Source organism: Pygoscelis adeliae, unplaced genomic scaffold (assembly GCF_000699105.1).
Source record: "Pygoscelis adeliae isolate BGI_AS28 unplaced genomic scaffold, ASM69910v1 Scaffold101, whole genome shotgun sequence".
Classification (NCBI taxonomy): Eukaryota; Metazoa; Chordata; class Aves; order Sphenisciformes; family Spheniscidae; genus Pygoscelis; species Pygoscelis adeliae.
Genome location: NW_008824238.1, coordinates 2647442 through 2655899, shown reverse-complemented (window position 1 = coordinate 2655899; position 8458 = coordinate 2647442).

Genomic DNA, 8458 nt, shown 5'->3' with positions numbered 1-8458 from the left:
CACTGGCACAGGTTGCCCAGAGAGGTGGTGGATGCCCCATCCCTGGAAGCATTCAAGGTCAGGTTGGACAGGGCTCTGAGCAACTTGATCTAGTGGAAGGTGGTCGTGCCCATGGCAGGGGGGTTGGACTAGATGACCTTTAAAGGTCCCTTCCAACCCAAACTATTCTATGATTCTATGACTCAGAAGGCAGAGAAATTCAAATGAAAAACTAGACATCATTTTTCACAAAAATTAGTGGATTTCTCATCTCTCAGTGCCTTCAGGTGAAGACTAGATACCGTTCTAGAAAAGTTTTAGGAAAAAAATGAGTCATCTTGCCAAATAGTTGTTAGAATGTAAGAGTAACTGTGTATTTATTCAATACATGAAAGAAAGAGACTTTATGATTTATTATTCCGTTCTGTCCATCTGCAAAGGTAGAAAAGTCAATGGAGCAAGAATTTCAGCTAAAGGAGATCAAAGTTTTCTGGCTCAATGAGTCCTGTTGCCAAAATTTTACTGATAGCCAGCCATCTAACAAGCATTTGAGAAGACCCACATCTTGAAAGAATGGAATTTGATCCTTGCCTAACTGTTCAATCTATAAATCCAAGAGCTTAAAGTTGTCATCCTGAAAGTCATATTGTTACATTTGTAGTACCCTCCTTGTATTGCATGATCTCATATCACATGTACACTGCAATATTTTAATGCAACAGCCTCAAAAGGAGATGAGTTTACAACCTTAGTTTTCTCAGTTTTGTGAGCTTCAGTCAGCACCAAAATGTTACTTATACTTTAGAGATGTATTAGAATACCAAGGACAGCAAAAATTTTTAGGTTAGCAGCTGGATTTTCTACTCCTATACCATCATATATATGTGGTATTCTAACTTGTGAAATTTTGGGTAATGAAATATTTCTAATTCTAAAATTGACTTAATTCTAAAAGCTACCTGCCTTTGGAAGCTGATATCCTATAGCAGTCCACAGAATACAACTGTGGCTAGCAATAGGAGTACATATTCACCTGCCAGTGTAGATTCCTACTTGAATCTTCCCTAGAAAGGGGGTGCTTCACTGTTCAGCTTACAACCTCATTTGTTCCCCAGGAACTTCCCTTAATTATCTCTCCTTTTCACCCTTCAGATAAAAACAGCTTTCATGTATTGAGTGAATCTGTAGGTTACCAACACTATGATCCATCCAGCCTTCTCTATCTACCAGCTTCTCTGGAGGAATATAGTAAGTCCACTCCAAAACATCACACTTCAAAGAACTTTTGGACAATTGGAATTTAAGTTTAAAAACCAGTATGAAAACACACTCCTAGCCAGTCCCATTCAGCTGCTGAACTGGAAGTTTTAATCTAATGTGATTTTCCATTTTTGGTTATTACAATGGCTACGTACCATGAAGCCATCAACAAAGGTAGGCAGCTTTTGCTCTTTTTTTCATTTTCTGGCTAAAGTTAGAGCCCTTACATGACTTGAATCTAATAGCATTTGACTGAATAGGAAATCAGAAGTCAGACAGGAATTTTTCAGCCCTAGAAAAGATAAAAGTGAGTTACTGCTTTAATTGGCTGTTGAATTAGCTCATATGAATAATAGCTCACGGTCTTCTCAAGTTCTGTGCTTTAATAAGACTCCATTTTACTTCTCTGTCTGAAGATTTACTGGAAAATATTCATTCCTTCTGGATATAGTGATTACATTCAAACTCCAGACATGAAAAAAGAAACAGCTATGCAAAGCAAAAAGCATAAATAGTCTAGGCTGCTGCTAGCACTGGTTTTTTAACCACCTTCTCCATGTGGCAAACACAAAGGTCTGTTTTAATTATGCTACAGGATAAAAACTGAGGGGGCACTTTGTGATATGGGACTGCACCATATGGGCTTTGCAGAGCTGTGTATAAAAATGAAAACAAGAAAAGGCAAAAAGGGACAGAACAGATGTGTGCCAGTCAGCAGAACCATCACCCATGTCACAGAGCTTGAACTCATGGGCTTTTGTAAGTTCAGAGCTGAACCAACAAACATGCGGAGAAATTTTATGTGATCTGAAAAGTAGATTCCTACTGAGCCCCATACCTACAGTACCTACAAGCAGACACTACCAAAAAGCCACCTTATGTATATCAATAATCAAAACAAAAAGTCAATACAAAAGGAAACAATTCTTTATTCTCTTTGAACGATTTTTGTTGTGAGTTACTGCATGTACTCTAACACCCCTTTCCTTGCAAACAGTAGCATTAAAGACATTTATCTAATCTCCAACCAGTCACAAGCTTTAATGCATTGCCACTATCATCTTCCATGGTACCAATTAAATATCTACCTAAGCACTATTTACCCTTAGTGGACCCAACCATACTACTCGGAGGCAGTGACCATGTGGGGCATAGTGTGGAGCAAATTCCCACAAGAGACAAGAACCTCCAAAATTTCCATCACCTTCCACTCTCAGCACAAAGTGCACTCATGAACCCTACACATTTAAAATAGGAGTACAGTCATTAAAGTACTCATCACAAATCTGAAACCCCATACTATCCAAACAAACAACCCTGCCCTAGAGACAGAAAAAGGCACGTGGAGCATCAGTACATTGTTTAATCCCCCTCTTGGAAATATCTCCTGTACAAGGGTGATAATAACATCTTGTATCTATGTATTTTGACATCGTCTTTAATCACTATTTTTGCATAGGACCACTGCTTCATTCACCAAACAGCTAATCAATATTTTGCTTTCACCTCATAACTCACTGTGTGGCCCATGCTTTGTTTACTGCCCATTATTCAACTCTGTTATGATGGCAGAATTATTAATTTCCTCCAGGGCTTCTCAATGGTGCTCATCACTTCAATATCTGAGTGCTGCACAAATGCAAATTAATTTAGATTCACAAAAATCCACAGTGGCAAAGAAAAGGTACTGCTGCTTTCTAAAATATAGAGCGTGAAGGCACAGAAAAATTAAAGGCAGAGTTATTCACTGACTTTAGATGTCCCGTCTGAGGCATCACAGATGTAATTTAGAAGTATTTAACAATATTTCAAGCATAAAGGTTGCAGCATCAGTCACAGGTGTGACTGCTGAGCAAATTGGATTTAGGATTCTAAAGGTGGTCATTAAAAATTAGATAATTAGAAGCTATTAGACTATTAGAGGTTCCACACACAGAGATCACAGAACTTGTTTAAGTGGCTATATTAGCACTAGATAGGAAAAGTCCAGTGCAACAGTGCATTGTTTCAGTCACATGACCTTCCTTTACCCTCCCTTGCTTCATTCATTAATGACTTCCCAGCTCAAGCAATAAATGAGGCAGGAGTCAAGCAGGCATCACTTGTCTCTCCTACACAGCCCTAGTACATCCCTAGAGCAGGTCCATCCTGCACAACGCTTGAGCCAGAAATCCTGCATAAAAACAATATGTGATCACACATGTATCATACGGGGACCAAATTAAGGTTGCCAAGCAACCACCTCCCCACGTTATGCCACAAATCCTTGTCCTTCATCTCTTCAGCAAACAAATGCCAGGCCCTGTCTCATAACCCCTTTCCCTAGTCTGCTTCTGCGACCCTAATTACCCGTGCTCCCAAAGGCTTCTTCAATGCAGTTTCTTTGTCCAACCAGTACCAGCCTTCCCTCATTACTCCAGTTGTTATTCTGTCTTTGTGTTCTTCATAATTAGCATTTAGTCCATCCCATTTACTCCATCCCATTTCCTATTTCCCTGACCAGCTCTCAGTCCCAAAAGATGAGACAGACACTGTTAAAAAAAATAAATCATGCTCAGTGAGGAGGGAAACTTCAGAGATTTTAGCTGTTAAGATTTTAGCAAGTGTCTCCAAAAGCAGTATAAAGCACAGTGTTTTCTAAAGCATTAAAAAGTTGCCAAGTTTAAGCAGATTTTTACAGTGAAAAGACAGTCCCCTTCTCTGCTACTGAAAAAATTGCCTGCCAGATTTCAATTATCTATTGCAGAATAGGGCATGCTACCGCATTTCCAAGAAAAGATCACCAGAATGAGCAAAACATTGTCATATTGCATAAAGTTTATCCTCAAAACCAGCTAAGACATCTCAGCTGACTTTTTCCAAATACAAACAATAATCAATGGGCATGCAACACTGAAAATGTCAGATAAAGATAATGAAGTCTGGCAAAGCTGTGAGCAAAAACAGTTGTTAAATGAAATTTTCTTCAAACTTCTTAATGGGCTAAGAGCAAGACTACCAATAAAAAAGTTCTCCTACACTTCATTCTCAAAGTGGTTTTCTGCTACTGTTTCCCTCTAAGTGTGAATTTCACCCAAATGCAACTTATATTGTTAAAGTCTATTTTATCTATCCTCAGCATATTTTTCCTTTAGCATCGTCTGTTGTCTTTACTGTGATAAATCACCGAGTAAGTCAAAATAAATTTTAGTTGCAAAAAGAATAGATGATGAGCCTGATATCAGGAACTGGATCCTTGTTTGAGAGCCAGCAATAACGTACCATTTATTGTCCTAAAACACACATATCTATGGATATGCCTGACTACATAGAGAAAAATGGTCTAGAATATACTTGGAGCATCAAATGGTCTGTTGGTCTTCTCCAAAGGGTGTGAGACAAAAGCCATGATGAAACAGCTGATAACCAGCAAACAGTCACAATAAATTTAGTCAATCCAAAGAAGAGCAAAAACAGCAAAAGTTAAAATAATCGTGTACATGTCACTGTAAACAGTAAGGGAGACAGAGCAAAGTGAATTAGGCACTTTGCAGCATATTTTTTTGTCTATTTCTTGTTACTCAAGGCATTTTGCTGTTCAGAAAACTGCAATCAGCAAACCAAATCAGAAACGTGCCAGTATATACCTCATTTCAATAGGACATTTGGAGGACACTTTCAAACTAGGCCTCCTGGTCTTGGAATGACTTGTGATTTAGATCTGCTGATTATCGGCACTTTTGTTTTTCTAGGAAAATTTCACTGTGAACCTCTGAGGTGCAGTGGATGGCGTTGTCCCCCATCTGTCTAGTCTAACTCCTTCTGCATCATCTACTTGTCTCCTCCCATTTTAAAAGGAGAATTGGATCTGCTATTCTTCACTCCATTACTTTTTACTTTAAAGAGCAAAGAATCCTATGATTTTAGGATTGAAAGCGTACTTAGTATCCCACATCTAGATAAACATAATAGATCTTGGTAGGACACATGCTTAAAATAAGCAAAAGAAGATGCCTCTTTACCCAGCAAGGATCTGGCCTGTGGAACCAACTGCCACGGGACATTGTGGACATTGTAGAAGAAAGAAAGATCCATCAAGGGTTACTGAGTAGGAAAACTGTATGGGGATCAGGCATCTCCTGACAGGAATCAGTGGCCGGAACGATCCCTGGGGGAGTACGGCCCGGCGCGTGCTTGTCCTACTCTTAGTCTTCCCCTAGCGTTCACCTACAGCCAGTGATAATAGGGAGAGGCTGGACTACTAGGGCGTTACTAAATGTGTAGAAACCATAGGAAGGTCTGAAACTGCATACACTGGGAGAATAACAGGAGCTCTATCATATGTGCTCACCCTCTGCTGCTACTCCTAGGCCCGTGTTTATGGCTGCTCTTCCTACACGGTTTCCTATCTCAGAGACAGGTGTCAGCTCTTCCCTAAAAAAAAAAACCCCAAGACTTTACCTGGGAACAGTGAACTGAAGAGGAAGGAAATCAGGGAAAACAAATGCTGGGGAATATGGAAGTGGAAACAAGAAGGCAGGGGAGAGTCAAAGGATTGCAAATGTAAAAAATAGGGATTCATAGGGGGACATCAAGCTGAGCATCTCTAACAGCGCTGCTGTGAGCACTCTGAACGTATGCAAGGATGTGGGGAGGCTGCCCAGTGGTGGCCTATCCCGAGATGGGTCAGGATGAGAAAACTGAAACAGGCCCACAGGCACTGGGATTCCCCTTCCAGTTGCCTTCTCTAAGAGCAGAGCTGCTGATGACAGGTTCACCCAAGGCAAGAATGTCACTGACAAGAAAATCCTGCTCTCTGGTGGGGCCTTGGAAGGGGAGGATATAAAATTTACAGGCTACTGGATAGGTGGCCAGATGATCTGATCCCACACAACAGTTCTCATGGTCTCATGAACATGCTGTCCTCATTCAGAATCACACAATTGGTTTCCGCCTCAATTTCCCCCATCTTCCCCCACCAGGCCTATGGTGTTTTATGTATTAGCAGCACAGGACTGAGTCTAGATGTAACCAAGCCACTCCCATCATGAGGCCTTGCACAGCTCTAGCTCACGTCTCACGGACAAGGGTGTTGAGGAAGATCTCATTACGTACAATCCCCGTGTTAGCATTAAGCCATTGCTTACAGATTTCTAGGAAAAAAAAGATCCGCAAATACCGTAATACCATTATGCAGCTTCCCCACAGTGATCCTGAATGCTGCTGAAAGGAACACCATGTGCAGCCGTGCAAGTATAAAAGCCTGCACGAAACCAGGCGAGCACTAAAGCTGCACTATTCCAACGTGTATGTGGAATGAGCAGCAACTAAAACCACTAATGGTGACATTGTTTGCAGCTGGCTTATCAAGCCACTATCAAGCTTTAACAAGATGATTTTTAGACAGGCTATGCCCAGCAAAAAGGCATGATTTTGGAAGCGGAGAAATGCTAACAGAAACACAACAGCACGTTACTGCTTTATAACGTGAATGTTACACAGGAAAACGAAAGGATAAGAAAAATATAATTCAAGAAGAAAATGGTAACCATGCTTCAGATATAAGACACAGTTACGCATATGCATCAGTGCTCTTTCTTTCTCCCTATGCTTTCAGTACACAGCTAATCTTTTCATCTGCTTGGTGTATTTCTAGTGTTCTGCAGAAAAATTCAGGAAGTTACAAAAAAAAGCCAAAACATCACAAAAATTACAAAATCACACATGCATATGTTTGTAGTCTTCTCTCTCTAAATTTCACATTAAAATGTGCAGGGTTTAGTCGCTTAACTGAAACACAAGCTATGCTAACATCTTCTAATCTATAGTTAACCTGCTGTGAAGAGTAAGGCTAGACAAAAGATTTTTTTCACCCACGTTAGGAAAATATTCTGGCAAACATTCCTGCAAGAAAATCTTTATTGTACCCATGCTTTCAAGGGCACAGAGGACTCTGTCAAGGTTCTGTTTTATGAGAACAGAATGAAAATAAAACATCAAATAGTGCTCGCCAAGGGAGTACCATCCATCTTGTTATGCATGTAGGGTGAATCTGGTGGAAAAAATAGCATGTGAGTATATAATTACAAACTGTACCATGATATATATGCATAAGAAGGGTAATTAAGGTTGCACAGGCACCATTCTTCTCTGACTTTTAAGGACTTTGTCATCCAATCTGAATAATGTCTTTTACCCTGGGTTTGGGTGAGGGGGTGCGAAGCAATAGGGATGAAAACAAGCTAATCATGAACTAATTACTAATTAATTTTCTAAAATTGCACAGGCACAAAGAGAAATTGCTCCCGGAGGCCTAAAGAAGAAGTAGGAGTGACCAAAGAAAAAAAAATCAGCTGCTCTAAATAAAGTCCATTACATTTCCTAATGACAAAGGCTAAGTGTAAACAAGTCACCCAAAAGTCAGTAAGAAAAAGCTGAATTTCTTAAGTTATTTAAGAGAGCTAAACAAGGCTGCACGATCTCCCAGCCTATGCAGCAGAGACAAAAAGCACAGGCAGAGAGTACGAGATTCATGACCTATCTCTGCCATTTGTATTATTTCAGTGCCAATGTAGTTCATTTACCTAGCAACAATAGTCTTCAAAGTGCTGCATAAACATTTATGTTTCCAGTATCACCTCTCCTTCTCCCTTGTCTGCAAGGGGGTAAAAAGTAAGATCCTTTCTAACAAATGCAGAAAGGAACAAATGGGAAAAAAGAACAAAAGGTTTTCAATGGTCTGGCCAAGGCCACAGAAGAAGTGTCCAACAAAAGTGGGATGAAAGCCCCTGTTATATTCCACTGCTATTTAGAAGCAGTTAAGGAGTGCTTTGCTCAGCAGCACATCCTTACAGCCCGTACATCCACAGACCTGGAGGTAGGCTGGGCTGCAAATGCATTTTAGTGTCAATCAAGAGAAGGCCCAGCCTGTAAAAGAAAACAAGTCCTAGCCTCGCTAGGACATGCTGGAGCTTAATTCATGCTCCTCTAAAATTTATGTGAAACACAACATCAAAAGGTGGCAGTGGATCAGAAATGATATATGGAGTGTCTGATAACTGCTCCCGTATATGGCCAAGGGTTCGACACAACAGTGATTGCCACGCAATTTCTTGCACAGCTTTCTCGGCAACCCCCGCCCCGGGAGGCCGGTACCCCCTTGCAGGCGGAGAGCAGAGCTCCCCCGCCCACCCCCGGCCTGAGCACCCGCGGCCGCGCCGCGCCGGCTCCCTCGGAAGGG